Here is a 22,729-nt window from a genome sequence, read left to right as displayed (position 1 = left end):
ACAGCTCCTATGTCAGAAGACGTCCAACAGGGTATTCTTACTGTCCATTACCAGCCACTCTGGCGCACAAACACTGGCTTCAGCCAGCAGATGGCACTGTTGTATGATAGCAAAAAGAGAGAGCCTTTTAGGAAACCCTAAATCCAAAATTGGATTGGAAAGGGTTAAACAATAAATCTTGCAACATATCTGGAGGTTCATATACTGAAATAATTGGTTTAGAAAGCCACTATAAAATATATGCAAATAATGAAACTATAATCCAGAAAACAAAAATATCTTAACCCCTTAATGACCAACCAGTTTCACATTCCAAGTTCCGTAACTTTATCTTTCCATCGACATATATATATATTGCAGGACAAGTTGTATTTTAATTCTCATCATTTTGAAGTAATCTATTGTATAAGTTTATACATTTTTTTGAGGAGTTGGTGGTTAAAAAAAATCTGTAATTCCACGAATTTTATTTATACAATGTTCGCTTCACGGTATAAATACCATTTCTGTGAATCGGCTTGAACACTGAATGCCAAATTTATATAGTGTTTAGGTTGGCTTCACACGGATGTATCTGCACATGCGATATGTAGGGAATAGAACCCATACATTTCAATAGGTTCGTTCACATTTCCGTTTTCGGTCGCGCATAAAAAATATAGAACACGTTATGGTTTTTTTGCGTATTTGTGCATGAAAGGTCAATGGGGATGTGTAAATGCGCACGCAATACGCAAGGAGATGCATGAAACACTGCATAATCGTGCAGGAAAAAGAACACATCTGGAATGCATTAAAACTAAGGCCGGCTGCACACGGGCGGAAATTCCACGGCGGGATTTCCTGCAGAATATCCGCCCGTGGCTGCTTCCATAGGACTGCATTAGATAACGCAATCCTAGGCAGACGGCCGCGATTTGTCCGCGTGAAATCACACGCGGAAAACAAATCGCGGCATATTCTATTTCTGTGTGGGTCTCGCAGAGGCCCGCACAGAAATATCAGTGAAGAGCCGCTGCTCCCGCTCTGCGCATGTGCCGGCTAGGCGGCAACCGGCACATCACAGAGCTTCGGAGACGCCGGGAGCGGGTGAGCCGCAGGCCTCTGCAGGGGCACGGGTCTGCATCTTGCAGCGGGATCCGACCCGGCTGTCTGCAGGCGGCCTATTTAGCCATTTCAATGGATGCGTCTTTGTTTGCCACGCGCAATTGAACATGCTTTGAGGATGGAAAATGTACAGTAAAATACGCCGAAAATACAGTAAAAAAGCATAATTCGTTCCACAAAAATGCTACTCTGGGACGCACACAAATACACTTTAAGGACAAAAAAAAATCCGAAAAACCATTTATGATTTTCCATTAATGGAGCTGCGTGAAAGTCTGTTGTTTGCAGGATGAGGTGTAGTTTTTATTGATACTATTTCTGGGAGCATATGACATTTTAATCGCTTTTTAGTCCATTTGTTTGGAAGCAAGATTAACAAAAACTGCTATTCTGGCATTGTTTTTCAGTTTTTTTCTCAGTTTTCACTGTGCGGTATAAATGATAAGGTAATTAAATTCTGAGTGTCAGCGTGATGATGTCCAAATAGTTTCTTTATGCTTTATTACTTTTGCACAATAGAAATACTTTAAAGCAATGTTCGTGTTGCGGCATTTAAAGACGGACAACATTTTAATTTTTCTATCAATGGAGATGTCTCAGGGCTTATTTGTTGTTGGACCTGACGTCGTTTTTATTGGTACCATCTTTTAGTTCATGTGACTTTTTGATCACTCTTTATTCCATTTTTTGGTAGAGGTAGGAGAAACAAAATTTGCAATTTTGTCTATGTTTGTATTCTTTTTCAGGGCATTCAGGTTATCAAGTTAGATATTGTAATAACTTTTTCATTCTTTCTTTTTTTTATATATATAATAAGGGGGAAAATGGGTTTGGGATTTTACGTACATTTTTTCATGCTTTCCAACATTTTTTGTTACTTTACCCACTCATTTTAGTGCCATTAAGGGACTTGAAGATTACTCAGAATGATCATTGATATAATACACTGCAATATTTAGATATTGCAGCGTATTACAGCCGCCTATGGGAGAGTCTATGAGATTCCTTTAAATGCCACAACTGAAGGCTATTGTTAGACCTCCAGCTGCCATTGGTAGCCTGCAATTGCATTCTGGAGGGCCGATAGGGTACAGAGAGGGACCCTTCCCTCTGTAAAGCACTTAGATGATCCAGTAAGCATTGGGATTGGAGCTAAATCTAACATAGGATTTTCTCAAACACAGCTGTAACTCACAAAGAGTTTAAGTCCTACCTCACACAGGCGTTTGCAGTTTATTGATGCGGTGTTTACTGCGGTTTCAGCAGCGTTGGCATGCTTTATGCCAGTGTTTTGGCTGCGTTTTTCGCACAGTTGAAAACTCAGCAAAGGAAGCTGAAAAAAAAAGCAATATTCACATAGCAGGTGCCGTCTGGGTCCCAGTCGCTGATCTCTGGCGCTGCTCCAGACTTCCCATGTACTGACAGATCATCTATTGCTAGTAGCGAGGCTTGAGAACCCAGCTTCCAGCAAGAGATTGCTGTGATTGGTTCTCGGAGTTGGCTGCAGCCAATCAGAGCCAGCGAGCTCTGATTGGCTGAGCCAGTCAATGAATGGCTGTGATTGGTGCATCGAGCCAGTGCCGAGAACCAATCGCAGCAATCTCTTGCTCGAGGTGGGGTTCTCAAACCTCGCAAGCAGCAATAGATGATCTATCAGTGCACAGGAAGCCTGGAGAAGCACCAAAGAACAGTGGCAGGGACCCGGACGGATCAGCGGCAGACACCTACTAGGTGAATATTGCTTTTTTTCTCATCTAATGTAGATAGGGCTGGTTCAGCAGTGCTGAAACCGCTGCCCATTCATGTGGGCAACACATGGCTGAAAACGTCCAAAGATAGAACATGTATCACTATCAAAGCGCAGCATTTTGATGCTGTGTTTTGACGCTTGTGTGAACAGCCCTATTGAAATGAATGGGAGCGTTGTACAGCATTTAGCGCTGCACTGAAAAGGCAGCGCTAAATGCTGTACAAAAACAACGGTGTGAGGGAGGCATAAGGTAAACTTTTCAGGTTTTGAGGTAACATTTAAGGCTGATAAAAGACAAATGTCCATCCAGTTCAGCCAATTATCCTGCACTGTTAATCCAGAGGAAGGCAAAAAACTCCATAAGGTAGAAGCCAATTTTCCTCATGTTAGGGAAAAAAGTTCCTCCCTGGCACCAAATCTGGCAGTCAGAATAATCCCCGGATTACCAACCCTTCTGAAGTAATCAGTGATATAACATGCAATATTGTTGCACTCAAAAAAGGTGTCCAGGCCCCTCTTGTACTCTTTAGGGGAGTTCTCCATCACCCCATCCTAAGGCAGAGAGTTCCATTGTCTCACTGCTCTTACAGTAAAGAACCCTCTTCTATCTTGGTGCATGTCAACATAGGTTAAAAGGCGGAAAAAGTAGACCAATTCAGGAATTCCACTGTTCCTCCTGCTTACTGCCAATGTAGGTGGAACTTATATATTACATTCTAAAGGTAGCAATTACTTAACCACTTAGTGACCAAGCCTGTTTGCACCTTAATGACCAGACCAAATTTTGGAAATCTGACATTTGTCACTTTAATATAGAATAACTCCGTAAAGGTTTTGCATATCCCAGTGATTCTGATATTGTTTGTTCACCACATATTGTACTTCATTTAGGTGGTAAAAATAGACCGATAGAATTTGTGTACATTTATTAAAAGCGACAAAATTGGGAACATTTTGAAAAAATTGTCATTTTTTTCACATTTTCAACTGCAATATCTCAATTATGTGCCAACATACTGTACAATTTTTTGCTCAGATATATATTTCCATTTGTTTACTTTATTGTGGATGCTCATTTGAAAAACCTTAGTTTTTTTAACCATTTAGGAGGCATACAAACTTAATATTACTTATCAACATTTTGAGGAACACTTTGTTTAACAACACCAAGCCAAGATTGCATAGGCGCATAGGTGTCAGAATGATAGAAACCCCCCTAAATTTGTAGTTTTCAAAACTACACTCCTTAATGTATTTACTTGGGGGTGTCAGGAGTATTTTGACCCCACAGTTTTTTTTTTCAGGAGTTGATGCAATTTAGAGCAGAAAAAATAAAATTTCATATTTTTGCAAATATGTCATTTTAAAGACATAATTTTTTGCTAGAGTGCACATGAAAATGATACCCCTGCTTGTCCTGTGCCCAGAAACATACCCATTATGGCCCCAAACTTATCTCTGTATGCACAACGGAGCACAAACCGAAAGGAGCAGCCAGTGGCTTTCAGAACAGAAATTCTGCTTGAAGGTGATTTAGGCCCCATTGCCCACTTGTAGAGCCCTTAAGCGGGCCAAAACAATGGAGAACCCCCACAAATTACCCCATTTTGAAAACTAGACCCCTTGACGAATTAATCTAGGAGTGTACTGTGTATTTTCACACCACAGTTTTTGAATAAATATAAGCAAAGCAGAAGAAAAAAATAACGATTTTCATTTTTTTGCCAATTATGTCATTTTAATAAACAGTTTTTTTTGTACAACACACATATGAATGAAGACTTTCACCCCAAAAAGCATCCCCCCGTTTGTCCCGTGTTCAGAAACATACTCATTGTAGCCCCACTCTGCTTATAGGACACACGGCTCAACCTATAATGGAAGGAACACTCATTGGATTAAAGGGCACAACTGAATAAATTCCAGGCCCCATTGCTCACTTGTATGGAAAAAAAATGGACTCCCTAAAAATAATATCCCCCCCCCCTCCTTTTTTGGGATTCCCTAAATCTTAGATAAAAGTAACAAAACCACAGATAAAACCACAGCCGGGTACAGAGAGATTGTGAATTTGCTTGGATCTCTGGCCTTCTGCGCAGGCACGCCACGACAGCGCATGCGCAGAAGCCCGCAGCAGGTACACATCGCTGTGGGACATCATGGAGGACAGGGGTGAGTATTTTCAGCTGCCCTCAAGGATCTGATCCATGAGGGCAGCTGTAACCTTAACTTTTTAAAACTTTTTTTTACACCTTTCCATGATCGACGGTATCCATTGGATACCGGCGATTGCTGTCCCAGGGACAGCTCATCCCTGGTCCCCAGTGATATCTCGTGCCTCCTGGCTACCTTCAGTAGCCGGGAGCCAGGACATTTCAAATTTCTCGGGTCTCCCGACTTTGCGGAGAACAGGGGTGAGTACGCTTAGCTGCCCCCATGGATTCGATCCATGAGAGCAGCTGAATATTTAATTTTTAAAAACTTTTTATTGACCTTAATGCGATCGCCGGTGGATACCAGCGATTGCGTTACCAGGGGAGGGGGACTCCCCGCGGCCCCCCCTCAACTGCTCCAGGTTGTCGGCTACTTCCGGAAACTGACAGCATGGAGCTGTCATGTCCACAGCCCACAGGGATTTCATCCCCAGAGGATGCATGTTTTTACGTCCTTGGGGATTAAAGCTCACTTAGGCAGGACGTAAAAACACTATGAGGTGCTCACTAAGGGGTTAATCATATATGATGCACTGCTTGCGTCTTAAGAGCAAATTACTACTCTCTATTAGATGGCATAACAACAAATGACCTAATGGATTTCATGGCTCACAATCACAGGATTGGTAGACAGATTGTGCACTTCCATTAGAGCGTAAACCTAACTGTTCGTGGTCCCCGTTAGCTTGTTTCATGCTATTCCATATAAATGGGCTATGCAGCATAAGATGTTGGTCTGTTATAAATAATGTTATTAACTATGTATGATAACGCAGAATTGTAGAAGAACATACATTGTCTATTAGGCTTTTCATCTAAAATTAATGTGTAAGTAAGTATGTATGTACTATATGTATGGTATGTATTGTAGTGCATTATTCAGCTCCAGTTACATTCTGTTCATTGTCATTCAATGGAGCAAAGTTAATTTAGGACTGGCAAAACTTTCCTATATGTCTGTCATATGTTTTTAATCTCTCATTAATAGACTGGCAGCGTTTATTTTCTGGTTTTAGTACTTTTGGAATGATTGAACAATTTGCTTTTATTCTATTACTGCATTTGGCGCCTACTCTAAAATAAGGGATTGTATCAACTTTTATGGTATAAAGTATCATATGAATGTCACGGGTTTAATGACTACATGTATGCGTAAGAACTTGGCACAGAAGGCTGGGATAAAATATGTAGGATTTACACCTCATAAAATAAACAAATGAACAAATAAAAGATGTAAAGTACATTTTTTTAAAGATGTAACTTCAATGCATTTTTTTTTTCAAAATATTTTTTATTTGGTTTTAAGGCAATACAAGGTATTCAGATGTGTAGACTTGCATTATACAGTTGCATTGGAAATAGGCAAAGATTTTACGTTTTACAATAGTTAATAGTCAAAGCCAAATAAACTTGTCTTAATCACATAGATAAAACATCTAGCTAAGGGTGCATTCCCACGAACGTATATCGGCTCGGTTTTCACACCGAGCCGATATACGTCGTCCTCATGTGCAGGGGGGGGGGGAGGATGGAAGAGCCAGGAGCAGGAACTGAGCTCCCGCCCGCTCTCTGCCTCCTCTCCACCCCTCTGCACTATTTGCAATGAAAGGGGGTGGGGGCAGGGCTAAGTTTCGAGAATTATCCCCGCCCCCGCCCCACCTCTCCCCATTGCAAATAGTGCAGAGGGGCAGAGAGGAGGCAGAGAGGGGGCGGGAGCTCAGGTTCTGCTCCTGGCTCTTCCATTCCCCCCCCTGCACATGAGGATGACGTATATCGGCTCGGCGTGAAAACCGAGCCGATATACGTTTGTGGGAATGCAGCCTTCAAGGGAGCATCTTGGTTAGTTACATGGTTTCCTGTTGTTTAGTCTATGCTCTGTTTTTAGGTTTAAAATAAAAATATGGAACGCTTCACGAATTTGCGTGTCATCCTTGCCAGGGGCCATGCTAATCTTCTCTGTATCGTTCCAATTTTAGTATATGTGCTGCCGAAGCGAGCACACTTCAATACATTTTTTTGTTAGCCGGGTATAATTTTCTCTGCAGTTGGAGGAATCCGTACTAGCTGGTACCGCGTAATATGAATGAGTCTCTATCAAATGAGACTAAAACTGGTCAGGCATTAGTGATTATAGATCATCTTCCGCTAACCTACAGCAACTTTTTGTAATTCAAACAAGGTATAGTGGGACATGCTGGCTCTGAGACCGGGAGTGCCAGTTCCTTCAGAGTCACCATGGTGTCCATGAACTCGATCAGGGATGACAACATGGACTCATGTCCCGGTACTGGCCAGACCATTCGGGAAAGGGATGACTATAAATGTACACCCTGTTGGTAGCAGTAGCACAGACTCTGAGTTTTTTTTACCTTGCTCAATATTTTCTGTCACTCTGTATGTCTGAGGACTCTGTGCCCGTAAGGCCAAATTACTGTGACCTTGCAGTACTACAGGAGAGACTCCAAAACTCCTCATTCCCACCTCGTCCTAAAGCCACAGTATTCCTACTGAGCAAGAGCCAATCTCAACGATAAAATAGTAATGAAACAAGAAGGAGAACCTTACCCCCTTACAGTGCCATCTCTAGAGCGTCACCTTACATATGCCTCAACAGTTGCCTATGTATAGGCTTAATGCACTATTGTTCATAGGCCATGAATACCTGAACAGCCTTTATAAAACTTTAATTAGCTGAAGGATAAAGCACCAATACTTGTACCTTCTGCATATTATCAGAACACAAGTATAAATTATAAAGAAGCCCTCTTATAAAGGGATTCACCATTATTGTTGCCCATATATGAATTACTTCCTGTCAATTTTGCAAAAATATATTTTTGAACATTGAACACAAATCTTTTTTTGCTCATTTTCCTCTCAGTTTCATAGAATGTGAGCAGTTGCATTCTTTTTATAGCATTCTTACGAAGCTCCTGCCACCGCCTCCAGCTTGTGTTTTATTTGCAGTCTGATACAGCGTAGGTCAATAAACTGTGAAAGCTGTAATTTGTTTAATTCAAGTGATAATATTTACCGTATTTTCCTGACTATAAGACACAGCTTTAAGCAAGACAGAATCTTGAAAGGCATCTACACCTTATCATCCAGAGGCAGGGGGGTTTGATAGCTCCAGAGACCCCTGACCACTGCCCTAACCAATTAGTGACAAGCCTATTTTTGCTTTAGGCTGCGTTCACAATCATGTGATTTTCTCGCAATGCGACAGTGCTACAAATCGCATGTATGTGAAGCCCATGCTTTCCAATGGGTTCTTGCACATTAGAAATGTTTTGTAAGCTGCTACATTGCGAGAATACAAAATTGCGGCATGCTCTATATAGCCAGAATTTGTGATGTTTTGTAGCCTATGTTTCCCGATGGAGCATTCCTTTGTGTTGCATTGCATTGCACAAAAACATGGTTTTTGTGCGGTGCGATGCAACTTTTACAGTAGGAAGTCCTACTGTTTGTCCCTAAAATAAACCCTAGCTGCATTGAACCCCCCCACAATACATCCCCTAACAGGCGCTGTCTGCTCCACCGCATGTCTCCTTCTGAAGCTCCGGAATACTTGTCTGCAGCTTTTTAAGCCAGCACTTCCTGGTTTGGAGGTTCAAAAACCCCACCTCCAGGAAGCGCTTGCTCTGATTGGTTCTCGAGCGCTGCAGCTCAGCAAATCACTGCAGTGGTCTATGGACCAATCAGAGCCATTGCATTGAATTGTCACTAAGGCGTTTGATCTGGCAGTGCACTGATTTATCATCGGGAGAACTCTGCAGTCATACATACTGCGTCTGCATATTCCTCCCTCCCCCTACTCGTGAAAATATATGTAAATAGAGAATATATGGCTTAAGAGGCTTTTCCCACTATAAAAATGCACAGCATTAAATAAAAAAAGAGACACTACTCACCTCTCTACAGCCCGTTTGGAAAGAGCTGAGCAGCTTTGGCTTTCGGTATGTATGTCCGGTGGAAGTCAGGTGACTCCTGCAGCCATTAGAGGCCACAGCATCATCGTCCTGAACTCCTGGCATCAGCGCCATGATGCCAGGAGTTTGCAACAGTGACGCTATGGCCTCTGATTGGTTACCTGACTTCCACCAACCCTACATACCGGGAACCAGAGCCACTGGAGACGCTCAGATGTTTACAGGGGGGGCTAAAAAGAGCTGAGTATGCACTTTTCTTTAATTTTACATCATGCCCAGCTGTTTTAATTTTTTTTTTTGGTAGTGGGACAACCCCTTCAAAGCGAATGTGTCCCCTATAATATATTTCTTTTTACTAATTAGATCCAGATTGAGAAACCTATTCCATTTTTCTTATTTGTTTTTACTTTTCGATTGTAGATTTTTAAAAATTCTATTGCCTGTATATGACTATGGGAGTCGCCATCTTTCCTGAGCTGCGTTTAATAGCATTCAGAGATAGGCGTTTACAGCAGCCTTATGGGCCATAGACACAGAGGGCAGGAGGGAACCCATTAACTTCTATATGTTCTAGATGCGCTCTGTGACCTGTGCAGAAGTCATTTTGCAGGGAAGTAGAATAGACAAGCTGTGATCATCACCTATTGTGAATGGTGGATCCTGTATTATCTACACATAGGTGTTACCTTTCATTATATTTCTGCCTGTGATTATAATGAGATGTGTGCAGAAAGGTTTTCTCTACAGAACATGAAGTGTCAAACTGCTACTAAGATTAATGTGAGTCAATGTGAGTATGATGTGTTTTAGTAGTTTTTTTTTTTTAATATAGGAGCTTGACTTCAGGTTAAAAAAAACACCAAAAATCCTTAAAAAATATGTTTAACATAAAAAGCCTGTTGTATACAATAGGTCATTTTCTGATGATACATTCCCTTTAAAGGCTACTCATGGACCAGGCGAGTTTGATTTTAAGCACTGCACATACAGCTTGATACTTCTGAACAGCAAAGTTCAACCAAAAGGGCACATATCATGCAGGTATAAAGGGCACGTATGCGGGTATACTTCACTGGCACAGCAGTACGGTAAGATGACGTTTTATGTCTTTTTTTAAACATGTTAAAAGGACTTTGAAATTGCTATTTCAGGCGTTCTTTAGAGTTTCGAGTAAAAATCAGCTTCTTAACATTCCTGTGTTACTTCTCCAATAAGTCCTAATTCATGTCAGGATGACCGCTGGAGTGGGGGATTTTTACATATTACCAGTCTTTAATGTTCAATCACAGTTCAGAAGAAAATACCCATGGGCCAAGTGAGGGAGCTGCTGGTACCCCTCTACCCACAGAGAGCGGTTAATGGAGAACTCTTCATGCAATCTGTATCAAATGCAGGAATTTGAATCAAATAAATACATCATATTTTTCAGCATTATATTGAAAGTTATTAAACTACTTTTATTGATAGCTTTACGTTTGAATGATTTTTAAATGGGGGGTAGTTAGGTCCCCAGGTAGAGGAGCCACCAAGGGCATTTAACCTTCCTGTAATTTGGTTCTACTTGTAATCTGTACATACTTAGCGCTATTTCTAGGAGGGGCTGTTTGGCAAATTTTAGCCTAGGGGGCAAGCATACAACAACGGCCCATACGTAGTGGCATACCCTCAGGGATCCTTCATACGGGCATTTCCCACCAGTATTTTGTGAGCCAAAACCCGGCACAGAACGTACGGAGAACAAGTATAAAAGGGATGAAGCATACAGTGTAGCTGGCCACAGACAACCAAACCATGCCCACCTGAGCCACCCAAGTTACCATCAATATTGTGCAGTCATTAGCCACCACTGATAGGCGTTGTCTGGCATGTGCAGCCAGTTGCACTGTGTGTTTTCACCCTTAGGCTTCTTTCACACGAGCACACATTGGCCGGCATTTTTTTCACGACCAACCAATATATGTTTCCATCTGGGGTGTAGAAGCTCGTGAACAGGCGCACAAATCTAACGTTTGTGCGCCTGTTCACATGGCATAAGGGTCCAGTGCATATGCACCAAGCTCACCATGCCATTGCCCATTTCCCCTCCCTCTTCATCGTAGGCTCACCTCTGGTCTCCTCCCCGCTCGTTCTTTGCAATGGAAGGGGGTGGGGCAGGGGTGGAGCTAAGTGGTGGCCCGCCCGGCGTCCTCCCATTGTACAGAATGAGTGGGGAGGAGACGAGAGGTGAGCCTGCACGTGGGAGAGGACAGCAGAGGGAGGGAGTTTAGCAGCTGCTCTGGTAAACTCCCTCCCACCTACGGCCGCTGCTATGGGCTCCCATAGGAGCCAATGCAGCGGCAGACATATTCCGGCCCAAAAGATAGTTCCAGGACTATCTTTTGGGCCCAACATAAAAACGCCCGGCGCTATATTGGCCTTGCCAGGCAATTTTATGTCTCAGTAATATGCCCATGTGATCTGATGCATTCAAATACAATGCATCAGATCACAGTGCATATTGGCCAGCCGTGAAATGCGCTCGTGTGAAAGACGCCTTAGGGTGCATTCACTCGTCACTGATTTCCTGTGGATTTTGGGGCATATTTGCAGCAGATTTCAACTTTTCAATTGAATTGAAATTGAAAAAGTGAAATCTGCTGCAGATCTGTAAGAAAATCCACAGGAACCTGAGACATGTTAACACATTCTTAGGGCTTCTTTAGATGGGTGTATGCGCAACTGTGCTCACCACTAAGGAGTGTAGTTGTGCATGGACAAGGTAAAAAGGTAGTTTTTTTTACCTTTGAAATCTAGGCTATTCTGCGCAATTTTGACAAACAAAGTGGGAAGATAGGTCATGCCCTAGTTTTCCTACATGCAATAAAGATAGGAATGGACCTATCTTTCAACTTTTTTTTTTTCAAACTCGCGCACACTAGCACAGAGTTTGAATAGTCAAAAAGAAAAAATGCATGTGTTAATGCATGCGCCCATGTGTTTTTGCCTTAGATCATGTCCACATATAGCGAAAATCATGCAGATTTCCCTGTGGTGCGGATTATCTGTGTTATTACTATGTCAAAAAATGGATCAAAATCCACACTATTTTGGTGTGGATACACAGCAGACCTCACCCCTTTTATTGAAATGGTGAAATCCGCTGTGGATCTCCACAAAAATCTGCACCACTGGGGCAGATTTCGATTTGGTTTTTGATGTGGAAATGACATAGATTTTAGTGCAGATTTTCCGTAGTGGCAAATTCACACCATATCCGCTACGTGTGAACGTACCCTTAACCTGTTTATCTATTGAACATTAATAGGGCACCAGAACTAACCTCAGTGTATATATGCACAGCACTGGAATGATGCCCAGTAAGAAGCTCAGAATATAAATACCAGAACCAGGGTCATACCATACATACGGCACCAGAACCTGACTTATATGATAAATACAGTACAAGAACCAAGCTCAAACCATAAGTATTGCACCAGAACCAAGATTTAGCCCTGTCTAAGTAATAGTGACCCTCTCTGACCCCCTGTAGAAAAGCAGCGGCAGCCATAGTGCAAGTTGTGTAGGCCGGCGGCCCTAAACACTCAGTGAGGCATCGGCCCCAAGAGCACATGGTCCCCGTGGTCCCCGACCCAGCATGCCCCTAATACCAACTTGGTTCTGCAGTTTCAGAGCTGTTGACCTTCTGGTTATTTAGTACAGCACATAGCGGGAAATGTTCATTTGTCTTCGTACATCACGTCACTGTAGAATGGCTGGTGTTAACCTTAGATTCCATATCATGCGCCACAATGGACCATGTTCTGTGTAGGTAAATACTGCTACTTTATTCTATGCAAGGGAAATATCCCAAGGTGTGGATGGATAAAAAAAATCCCTATAACAGTCAAATTAAATATTGTCATGATGTTCATGATCTCAGTACTTAAAATATTGATCGGCACACTGATTGTACAGATATGTTGCACATGTACAGAATTTCCAAAATAGTTTGTCAGAAACTGATGTAAATTTTTTAGCAGTAGTAGCCATACTGTGTTTCCCCAAAAGTAAGACCCTGCCTTAAATTAATTTTTGCCCCAAAAGAGGCCTTAGGTCTTATTTTCAGGGGGAAGTCTTATTATACTTACCTATCAGGCTTGGTCCAGGTCCCTCGGCTGCTCTCCGGAGCTCCGATGCACTGAGCTGCAGCATTGTTGGCCAATTCATAAATCAAAGCAGGGCTTATTTTCAGGGTAGGTCTTATTTTCTGGAAAACAGGGTAGAAGACTACAAGAAGTGGTTTTCAATGTTTAGAAGCCGCAGGCTAGCCTTGCTCATCCCACCCTTCAGCTACTGATTGACAGCTATGAACAGTGTCTGGAGGGAGGGGTGGGCAGACTAGCCTGCAGCTCATGAATATCGGGGACTACTTCCTGTAATCCTTTATGTGTGCTGCTGTTGATAAAATTTAAGTTGCTGACAAACTGCTTCACACATACAAACATGAGACAAGGCAGGAAAAAGATGGTGCCAGATTCCCTTTAAAGGAGGCGATCAGTGTGTGACAGTGGAGGCCCAACCATTGGACAGGACTTTCAAGTCACCCATATGAATGGACAGTAACAGAGGTGGAACAACCCCAATAATGGATAAGCGATATGGGAATTAATTCCAATAATATAGCTGGTCTGTAATAGTGAATTAAAGGGGTTGTCCCGCGCCGAAACGGGTTTTTTTTTTTTTTCAATAGCCCCCCCGTTCGGCGCGAGACAAACCCGATGCAGGGTCTTAAAAAAAAAAAAAAACGCACAGTACTTACCCGAATCCCCGCGCTCCGGTGACTTCTTACTTACCTTGCGAAGATGGCCGCCGGGATCTTCACCCTCGGTGGACCGCAGGTCTTCTGTGCGGTCCATTGCCGATTCCAGCCTCCTGATTGGCTGGAATCGGCACACGTGACGGGGCGGAGCTACGAGGGCAGCTCTCCAGCACGAGCAGCCCCATTCAAAACGGAGAAGACCGGACTGCGCAAGCGCGTCTAATAGGGCGATTAGACGCTGAAAATTAGACGGCACCATGGAGACGAGGACGCTAGCAACGGAACAGGTAAGTGAATAACTTCTGTATGGCTCATAATTAATGCACAATGTACATTACAAAGTGCATTAATATGGCCATACAGAAGTGTATACCCCAACTTTGTTTCGCGGGACAACCCCTTTAAGATACAGCCAAGCCAAGTGAACGCTACAACTCTGAGGGTGAACGTAATGACAGTAAAAAAAACATCAAAGTAGAAAAAAGACTGGGAATAAAGTGCAATGTGATAGCAAGAACCCAAGTCCTCAGGGTTCTTAACCTGACTTCGTCATTTAATAGTAGTGCCAGCACAAAAGATGCATTTTGAGGCAATAATGGCTTGTACATTTGATTGTGTATACTCTATATATCTTCTTATACCCACATGTAATGTATACCACAGTGTGTGCCCAGCTGTACTGAGGAAGAGGCATTATTGACTTGAAATGCGTCTTATGTGCTGGCGTTACTAATAAATGGAGAAGTCAGGTAATTACCCTAAGGACTTTTATTCTCAGAATTCTTTCTACTTTAACGCCCCCCATAAAAGTAGCAATAGTCACATGTGCGCACTAACACTCCATCCGCCGACATAGCATTGCATAGACCCATCTAGATGAATTAGGTGGCAGTATGCATGTGTAACCACCACTTCATTAATAAGGTGAAACTCAGCACCCCATTTTTGTGATCCTGGGGATCCCCATGGTCAGGCCACCACTGATCAGCCATTTACCGCCTATCTTATGGACAGGGTATTAGTTGTTTCATCCTTATTGAACAACACTATTGACCAGACCTGCAAAACTTCGTAGTAGATTGGGGCTGAAATTAAAAATCTTGAGGCGCCAGATAGATTTCCTTTACTTGCAAAGTGAGTTTTCCTAAAAACTTATCTGTAATCATTACCCTTACTTACCAATTAAGCCACTAATAACCTGTTTATTCTATAGATTAACGATCAAACCATTCTGTAAACCACTTTGCTAAGCAGTATAGTTCAAAACTTTAAAACTTTTACTGCTTAGCGGTAAATAATAATTTAAAGACATTTCGCAGGATTCTTACCGCTCCATATAGTTAATGATTAAGATATCAGGGTCTGCCACCACTGCACCGCCATCGCTGCTGCTTGTTCCATCACTCCTGGAGCCTAAAGGACCTTCCCTGAATTGAATGACATGTGAGAGAAGGGATAGCGGGCATCAGCTGCGAGTTCAACGCAATGTTTAAGCTGATGCCCGCCATCCCCTCCTTCACTGTGCAGTGCAGCCGGTCACTGTCATTCGCTGAAGGTCCTTTTCTAGTATAGTTTACCGCTGTGTGACATGACTGTTCCGCGTACTAGGATGTAGTCAATCCGGGGCCGCCAGAAATCCTCTGCTTGTGCAGGCCTTCTATTGACAATTTTGTTTACTTGGCTATATGTAGGATTATGAAACGCATAATGAATGTTTCTAGCATGACAGGCGGTAAAAAAATTCTCCATTATTAAGACACAATAAAACTGTGTGAGATGTGACGTAGGGGAAAGCCAGGAGGAGATGTTTGAAATGATCATGCAAGTCTTACCATAATGAAACCGCTGTTAATAGAGCAGTAGTGAGTTCCATCACCTCTAGGCTTTGACCTTGTGTATTTCCCGGCCCAAACCCTCATTCTGTTGAAGAACCCAGGGGCACAATGCTGGCCCCTCTAGTAGGGAAGCATAAATGTTTTATTTATACAATTAGCCTTTTTGATACACAGCTACAGTTGTTAGATAAAGATTTCACTGTTGTATCAAGAGCCTCGGGCTGAGCGTGCAGCACTAGATAGTCTTATGATAAGAATTTGCTTTGGAAAAAGCCAGTAAAAAAAGAACAAATTGTCTTTAAAAACAGAGATGGTTTTATATCCTATAATAGATAATTCTATTACTTTGCACATTCCAGTGTATTTTATAAGCAAACAAAAACACGTATAACTTTTTCCTGATGAGAGGCCTAGAACCACATAGACAGATGTATAGTAAAGGCAGATGTATACGTTATATGGGTATAATTATATTGTGCTGGGAAGTTAGCTCTGAGCCCATATGAACAGAATTTCTCCAAAACACCTTCTTTTCAATGTGTCAGGTCATCGTGACATTGGTCATCCTCTACAACTCTTTTAGGTGTAATTGACTCTCAGTTTTTAGTTGAGATGAAAATCGAGTGACTCTGACAAGTGAGTGATTGTCCTTCACTTGCCCTGTGGAGTCCCAAGTTTTCACAGGCCAACAGTCCCCTATATTTAATCGTTTGAGCGATTTACTCCACTGGCTGCCGGCTCGTGTAAAAGGACCTGTTAACCCCGCTTGGCGCACAAAAGCGCCGTGTCCATTTAAAACCGCAAACACACACATATAGTACTTGCACGGACCAATTGGATCTCTCCAGGAGGAAGAATGGACAACTGTCCCTAACTGATCAGGGAAAGAGGGGCACCCCTGCCTAAAAGTGGAGTCATCGCCTTGATAAAGGTGGCCCCACTGTCTTCTTCTATTGACCTGACTATCCCTGATCAGGGAGCTGGAGAGATGCATTAACCACACAGGACGCAACACTGTTCACACACACTGTACACAGAACAGGACTGCACATAAAGCACGTTTGGCACGCTGCACAGACCGAACGTACTTCGCTGTTCACACCAACATGCAGTATAACACATACCACATAGAACAGGACTGTACACACCACATGTCTGGCCACTTGCACAGGCATACAACACAAGTTACTGTTCACACCAACATACAACAGGTAGTGAATACAACACGGACCCCACCCAGAGCCCACATGTATACCAATGGCAAACCATAGCAGTCCAAGTGTCCTCATTCCAGGGGAATAGGGAGAGTCAGCCACTGTGCTGACATAGGGAACAGTGTCAGGCATTACCCATTCGACACAGACATAGGACATCAGACGTCTGGGGGCCACACCTGCCCAGGGATAGGGAGAAACCAGCGGACTGCCTGCACCTGTGTGGTCACTGTACCACACACTACACAATTCACGCACCCCAGACCGCAAGGAGGAGAGGGACAGCAGGTGCCCAGACTGACTTCAGGGGAGGAGAGAGGGACACTACAGACAAGCATGCCCACACCAGCTCTGAGTGGGATTAACTGTGATACATAAGGCACTAAAATGACCAGCAATCTCTCCCAAGAGTTTGCTGGTATTTATCTGCTGCAGACCAGGGGGATTGGCTAGTGGAGAATACCACACCCAGCCGGCTCAATTAACCCCTACCTGTGAAGGTGTGCATAAGAAAGCCTGTAGAACCACAGGTCCCAGATGCACAACCTTAACAGGACCCTTAGTTACTAAACTCTAACTACAAACCTTCCTGTACATAGTTTGCAAATAGTTCACAACATTGTAGATGTGTAATATGTGCTCAGAGTTGTCATTACCTTCATGGTAAGCAAAGATTGAGCTTGCGGCTCTAGACCTCGTTTGTCCAAGTTTTTTTTCTTACCAAAACATGTTCTCCATGCCACGACATAATAAAGACATACATATATATATACGTCTCTCCGCATTTCACTGTGTTCCACGATGTCATGCTTATAGGCAGCAGCAGCCTGTTTATGGGGTTTCACAGGCTGCTGCAGCCAATAACAGTGCTCAGTACTCAATCATTGAGTTCTGTCATTGGCTGCAGCAGTCTATGACATCCCGTACACAGGCTGATTGTAGCCTGTAAACAAACAATGGGCATGGAGAACTAAGCAGGCAGGGCAGGGAATATGCATGGAGCTACAAGAAGTAGGTATATGTCTATCTGTTATGTTACTGTATGGGGCACATGTTTTGCACACAAAAAAATTCAGACAATCCCTTTAAGGCTTGTGTCCCCCTCTTGACACCCTTGTCACTCCTCATGTGATGTTAAGGTATATTATTTTTCCAAGACTGCACTTTTTGGACCACCTGTCTGGTGTTTCAACACAATCAATAGTGACTAATTTTAAGAACATATAAGCCCCCTGCACATGGGCGGAAATTCTGCGGCGGGATTTCCCACAGAATTTCCGCCCGTGCCCGCATGCATACGATTGCATGACAAAACACAATTTTATGTAGACGCCCGCGATTTGTCCGCGGAAAACAAATTGCGACATGTCCTATTTCTGTGCGGGTCTCGCAGAGGCCTGCACAGAAATGTCACTCCAGGCACCCCGAATCCGCTCTGTGCATGCGCCAGCTGCGAGGCAGCCGGCACATCACAGAGCCGGAGCCGCGGGAGCAGGTGAGACCCGCACTGGTCACTGCAGGGGCGCGGGCCGGATCCCGCTGCGAGAATTCTCGCAGGGGATCTGACCGACCGTGTGCAGGCAGCCATACTGTTGTAAAAAAAAGTAAATGAACTCTTTGGAATTAGCTGGATTTCTACATTGATGATTTCTAATATAATGTGGTCTGATTATTATTTTAATAATACTAAATAAAGAAATATAATTTAACTAAACTAATAATACACAAACTATTGTACTATTCATGTCTTTTATTGAGGACATTGAGTAAACATACACAGTGCAGTGAGAAAAACTAAGTGAGCACTTGAATTAAATAACCAGTAGACCCTCTTTAACACCAATCACCCCTGCCTAACATTTCCTGCAAAGAAGCTGCAAATAAGATTTGCACAACACTGAGAAGGAATTTTGAACCATCCTGTCATGTAAATGTGTTTCAGGTCATCAATATTTCTGGGGTGCCTTGTATGTACAGCACTCTTCAAGTCAGGCAACAGCATCTCAATAGAGTTAAAGGGGTTATCCAGTTACTACATGACTTTTTAAGGATAGGTGCAGAGATGTTAAAATAACAAAACCAACAATACTTACCAGTCCTCAGCCTCATGGATCCAGTGCTGCAACCCTGTGGTCCTCCTGATCTTTGTTTTGGAACGGCTATCATCTAACAACTGCAACCAATCAGAGGCTGCAGCAGTCAGATGATGGTCTTCTAGCACTTCCACTCACAGCATCTGAGCAGATATGCCAGGAGAATGGCACCTGGGTGCTGCAGCATCTGATTGGCTGCAGTGGTAAGGTGGTAGCCATTCCAAAACAAAGACCAGGAGAACCGTGGAGCTGTAGCGCTGGATCAAGGGAGCAGAGGAATGGTAAGCACCGCTTGGTTTGTTATTTTATCAGCTGTGCTTAAAAAGTCGTATAGTAACTGGACAACCCTTTTAATGTCAGGACTCTGACTTGGCTGTTCCAAAACACAAATGCTCTTCTTTTTCAACTATTCTTTGATTGAATCTTACCACAAAAACAAACTAGTTCATAGATAAGTTTAAAGGTCAAATATATAGAATACAAAGCAACAAAGAAAGCCCTTGTCATAAGATACCTTAAAACCTAACTTTTAATTAGTCTAATTAAGAAACATAAAAGTATTGGTAGGGTCCTAAAATAACCTGAGTGTTTCACACTACCTAATCAGAACACCCACCCTGTTAAGGGCAACCCTGATACTGAACCTGTCTCTAGTGCCCCCTACACTGTTGGGGAAAAGGGAAGAAAAACATTGCTTGGTTGCCCTGAAATAGAAAATACAAATAATTTAATCTGAAATATTAATAAAAATTGTTTTGATCTGTGATAATCCAAAATCTTATCCATATGAGTCCTGGGGTGCAAATACCAGAATCTTATATGGCACCTAAATGACAATACAAGGAGCTAAAGAATCACATTCCTTCCTACTTCAAAATGACGACAAAGATACTATAGATCTTATCTTTCCATCTAAGATATAATCTCAGGATTTGAGGAAATGATCTATTATTTTGCTAAGAATATTCTATTTAAATATTTTTGAGCATGAGGAGTGACATCATCTTGTTGTTTTGGCTTTAAAATATTGTATTACTGTTCGTATTAGTGTCCACAAAATATCCTATTGCCATCTCTAGCAGAATCTATATCATTGATGTGAGTTGAGATCCCTCCCTGAAAAAAAGCTTTGATACAAACAGGGAAAACGCGTCAGTGGATAATCCCTATACTATCGCTGCTGTTATATTGGACTATATATAGGGGATGTGGCTTTTTGGATTGCATCTCTGATAGATGGATAAGATCTATAGTATCTTTGTTGTTATAGTGGATAAATGCAGGATGCGTTCTATTTTCCCCTTGCATTCTTCTGCAAAATGTTTTGATATGCCTTAGAATTCATTGTTCCCTCAGTGATCTCAGTGCTGTATTTTGTGAAGGATCAAAACATGTAAGTTGAAAGGAAAAGAGAAAAGGATAGTCAGAAAGAAGATAAATGGATGGAACCGCAAAACTCATGAAAATGCGATCTAGAAGCCTTGAGACTCAAAAGACTGGATGTTCTTGTGGTTGCTAGGAGTTAAAATAAACTTATTGGCTGATTTCTAAAGTTAGTAAAAGAGCTCACATAGGTTATATGCCTAATAATATTCAAATAGCAAGCCAACAAAATTGCAAAATGTGTTCAATTTTTAAATAATAGCCACCTTCTTACTTGGATTTTAGGTGGTTTATGACTCATCGTACTAAACTAGATTGTAGCAATTTACTTTACAATTTGCTTACTGTTGAAATTATGAGTTTGCAAATATTGTGATGCTGAAACATTTTGCTCCCAATCAATCAGGCAAAGACATTCATGACATCAGAAGGCTTATATTTCTATGTTGTGACCTACAATAAGGGCTCATGTCCACGGGGAAAATCAGATCCGCTGCAGATTCTCCATGGAGAATCTGCAGCGGGTCCCTCCTGCCCCGCGGACATAAGCGCTGAAAATAAGAATAAATCAGAATAAACTTACCTCCCGCACGCTCCGGATTCTTCCTTCGCTGCCGCGTCATCTTCTCTGCGTCGTGGCCGGATCTTCTTTCTTCGGCTCGGCGGATGCGCAGGATGACGTCGGTGACGTGCCCCGCGCATGCGCCGGCCCGAAGCAAAATGATCCGGCCGCGACTGAGAAAAGATGGCGCCGCGGCGAAGAGAAGAAATGGAGCGGGTGAGTAAAATCTGATTTTTGTCTCCCGCGGATCCGGACGGCTTCCATAGGCTTCAATAGAAGCCCGCGGGAGCCGTCCCCGTGGGAGACCCGCACGAAAATGGAGCATGGTCCAGATTTTTTCATGCTCCATTTTTTTTAAATTCACTTTTATTGACCATCCGCGGGTATTTATCTACCCCGCGGGTGGTCAATGCATCCCTATGGGGTGCGGATCCGCGGGCAGGAGAAGAGTTAAAATCTGCTGCGGATTTTAATTCTTATTTTGCCCGTGGACATGAGGCCTAAGGCTGCTTTTACATCTGTGTCGGGGGTTCTGGAAAGAAGATCCCCTGGCCGAATGGGTCTGTCTTATGACAGAACCGAAAAGCGCCGACTGGACCCCATTGATTATAATGGGGTCCATTCAGTTTCCGCTCAGCTGTCCGGCAATATACAGGAAGAAAAAGTTCTGCATGCAGCGCTATTGCTTCTAGTATTTTGTTCCGCATGTGAAGGCAACCTTATAGTGTTTTAATGTGAAGGCAATAGAGATGAGCGAGTGTACTCGCTAAGGACAAATACTTGAGCGTGTATTGTCTCTTCTAGTACCTGCCCGCTCGTGAGAAAAGATTTGGGTGCCGGCGGGGGTGAGCGGTGTGTTGCGGGAGTGAGCAGGAGGGAGCGGGGGGGAGAGATCTCCCCCCCATTTCCGGCTGCTCTCCTCCGCCGCCTCTCGCCAGCACCTGAATCTTTTCTTACGAGCGGGCAGGTACTCGAAAATGACAATGCTCGAGTATTTGTCCTTAGCGAGTATGCTCGCTCATCTCTAGAAGGCAACCTAATAGTGTTTTGATGTGAGGGCAATCTAGTAGTGTTTACTTCCCGATAGCAATTGCTTGATCTGTATTTCAAGGTTACATGCTGACCATATCTCTATAGAGTGCTCCCAAACCGGTCGTTTGGGAGTGGCATGTGGCTCCCATCCCCTTGCTGTGTGTGGCTCACACTGGCATTTGACATTATTACAAACATACCCTAGCCACCAAACAGTATCAGTTCAGATAGCATGATACTAGATGTAATTCTTTCTCGACGCATATGCCAGGTCTACATGATAACTTTCGGTGCCATACATGTTGTGTGGCCAAACATTGCACTGTAGCACTGCTACATTATATTCGAATGCAAGTTAATACAGTCATCAGGGTTGGATTTACTGCAATTGTCAGGTCGTGGCAAATTGCTAGTCATGCGTGACCACATTCACTTACATTAGGTTACGATGTAGCAGGGCCATGGTGGAATCTATGGCTGCATAACACGTGCCATGCCCAAAGATGCCATGTAACCCCAACCAAGAAAATTCTCATCATGTTTGAGTTGAATGTGTCTCTTGACCAACACTTAAAGTTGAATGTGGCTCACAAGGTGTAAAAGGTTGGGGACCTCGGCTTTAATGTCTGATAAAGTAGAGACGATTGTGCAGTTTCTAATATACAATTAAATTAGTATATGGTATTTTCTAGAGTTGCTAATATTCCAGAGCATTAAATGGACAAATCCACTTGTGACCATGACTGTGAATAACAGGTAACCTCTCTTGTATATAAGTGTTTTTGAAGAGTGCTTCTCTCCACACCAATG

At 42.9% G+C, this 22,729-nt stretch overlaps 1 protein-coding gene and 1 non-coding gene across 2 annotated transcripts in view; one reads left to right on the top strand and one right to left on the bottom strand.

The window, feature by feature from the left end:
- The window catches only part of GPR50 (G protein-coupled receptor 50), a 180,593-nt gene that overhangs the window by 15,335 nt on the left and 142,529 nt on the right, over positions 1 to 22,729 (top strand). The gene's annotated exons all lie outside the window — the stretch shown is intronic.
- LOC136581181 (U6 spliceosomal RNA) lies at positions 6,965 to 7,070 on the bottom strand. Its single transcript, XR_010787054.1, has one exon. It is a non-coding gene; the product is annotated as a U6 spliceosomal RNA (small nuclear RNA).

This window comes from Eleutherodactylus coqui, chromosome 10 (genome assembly GCF_035609145.1).
Source record: "Eleutherodactylus coqui strain aEleCoq1 chromosome 10, aEleCoq1.hap1, whole genome shotgun sequence".
NCBI classification, from domain to species: domain Eukaryota; kingdom Metazoa; phylum Chordata; class Amphibia; order Anura; family Eleutherodactylidae; genus Eleutherodactylus; species Eleutherodactylus coqui.
Note: the sequence above shows the minus strand (reverse complement) of the source record. Positions and strands in the feature narration are given on the sequence as shown.